Source organism: Chiloscyllium plagiosum, chromosome 4 (genome assembly GCF_004010195.1).
Source record: "Chiloscyllium plagiosum isolate BGI_BamShark_2017 chromosome 4, ASM401019v2, whole genome shotgun sequence".
Lineage (NCBI taxonomy): Eukaryota > Metazoa > Chordata > Chondrichthyes > Orectolobiformes > Hemiscylliidae > Chiloscyllium > Chiloscyllium plagiosum.
The window spans coordinates 89,036,858-89,039,166 of record NC_057713.1 but is presented as its reverse complement, the minus strand read 5'-3'; the positions used below and the strand labels follow the sequence as shown (position 1 = coordinate 89,039,166).

The following is a 2,309-nucleotide window of genomic DNA, read 5'->3' as shown; positions in this document are numbered from 1 at the left end:
CCAATGTACCATGCCTCCGGGCATCCTTGCCTGCAACGTATAAGATAGACAACGTTGGCTGAGTCACATGAATACCTGCCATGTACAAGGTGAGAGGTGTTCCCATGCATAATAGTGGTATCTATGTCCACAATCTGACACGTCTTGCAGTGTCCATCATGACAGGGGTGTATGGAGTTGTCCTGAGAGCCGGGCAGTTTGCTACGAACAATGATCTGTTTGAGATTTGGCGGTTGTTTAAAGGCAAGTAGTGGAGTTGTGGGGAAGGTCTTGGTGAGGTGCTCATTCTCATCGATAATGTGTTGCAGGTCATGAAGAACATGGCATAATTTTTCAGCCCCCGGGAAGTACTCCAAATCTTGAAAAAAGTACTTACCATTCTGGATGCCTGCCGAGCAATCATGTAAACTGTCCAGCCATTGACTACATTTTCCAATTGTTGTTTTATTACACTTTTGACTTCAGAAGACAAAGTTTTCTGATTGTCTGCAGTCATTTTTGTAGCCAATGCTACCAGAAGTTCTTGTTACATAAAATTAAAATTTTTCTGTATGACTTCCAATGCATTTTCAAACCATGTTTTGTTCACCAGTTTAGTGTATGTTCATATTTATATGAACTAAGCAAGTACCTTTTTACAATTGTAAGTGAATTGACTTGTTCTTGCCAAAATAATCAATAGATGGAGTAGGGTATAGAAATCTGAGAAGCAGCATTACTTCATTAACACAAATGTAACAATAAGATTATCAATGTAACAATAAGCAGTATGTAAAGTTCTTGTTAATTTAATTCATTAGCAAGATTTAAGCATGACAGATTAATGTGGTTATCGCAATAACTAAACATCATTTATTTAATTTCGTGTTGGAGAAATGTACAATCAATATCTGATATTAAGGGTATTAGCTAGGCTCTTGCAATGTTATTTCTCCTCCCATGTGGACCAGATCCACCACAGAACACACCAGATGGCCTCCTTCTTCAAAGACCGCAATTTCCCCTCCTAAATGGTCGATGATGCCCTCCAGTGCACTTCATCCACTTCCTGCACCTCTGCCCTCAAACTTGACCCCTCCAACCACAACAAGGACAGAAACCTCCTGGTCCTCACCTTCCACCCCACCAACCTTCATATACATTCCATCATCCTCTGCCATTTTTGCCACCTACAAAACGGATTCCACCACCAGAGATAGATTTCCCTCCCCTCCCCTATCACTTTCCATAAAGACTATTTCCTCCGCGACTCTCTTGTCAGGTCCACAACCCCACCAACCCACCCTTCCCTCTTGGGAAGAGCGAAACTAATGTCATTTACAAAATACCTTGCAAGAACTGTAACAAACACTACATTGGACAAACAGGCAGAAAAGTAGCCATCAGGATATATGAACATCAATTAGCCACAAAAATAAATGACCTACTCTCACTAGTATCTTTACATACAGCTAAGGAAAAACTCCACTTTGACTGGGACAACACATTCATCCTAGGACAAGCCAAACAGAGACATGCGCGAGAATTCCCAGAAGCATGGCTCCAACCGGAACTCTATCGTCAAACATATTGACTTGGATCCCATTTACCACCCCCTGAGAAAAAGAACAGGAAATGACATTACCAACCCAAGGAAACCTAAACATATAAATAAAAAGTGGGACATACCACCAGTGCTTCACCGGAGGTTCACTAGTTACCTAATATGGTGATGAAACATCTGAAAACGAACCTTCCAGCTTAGCGAGCAAACCTACATCCAAGTAATGAAGAGGATTGATGAGGGTAGAGTGGAATATGTGATCTGGGCTTCAGTAAGGTGATCAACAAGTTTCTGTATGGTAAACTGATTAGTAAGGTTAGATCACATGGAACATAGGGAGAACTAGCCATTTGGATAGGGAACTGGCTCAAAGGTAGAAGATAGGGAGTGGAGGTGGAGGGTTGCTTTTCAGACTGGAGACCTGTCACAAGGATTGGTGCTGTTTTTCCTCATTTCCTCATTTTCCTAATTTATATAAATGATTTGGATGTAAACATAGGAAGTAGGCAAATGACACCAAAATTGAAGGTGTAGTGAACAAAAAGAAGATTACCTCAGAGTACAACAGGATCTTGATTAGATGGGCAAATGGGCTGAAGAGTGGCAGATGGAGTTTATAAATACGAGGTGCTGCATTTTGTAAAGGCAAATCAGGCCAGGACTTATTCACTTAATAAGGTCCTGGGGAGTGTTGCTGAATAAAGAGACCATGGAGTAAAAGTTCATGGTTCCTTGAAAGTGGAGTTGCAGGTAGACAGGATAATGA

The 2,309-nt window shown here is 41.2% G+C and overlaps 1 long non-coding RNA gene across 1 annotated transcript in view; it reads left to right on the top strand.

Annotated features, from left to right (window-relative positions):
• The window catches only part of LOC122549188, a 6,366-nt gene extending 5,958 nt beyond the window's left edge, over nucleotides 1-408 (top strand). The window contains exon 3 of the long non-coding RNA XR_006311454.1: nucleotides 309-408. This is a non-coding gene — a long non-coding RNA (uncharacterized LOC122549188). The remainder of the gene's footprint in view (nucleotides 1-308) is intronic.
• Nucleotides 409-2,309: the final 1,901 nt, after the last annotated feature.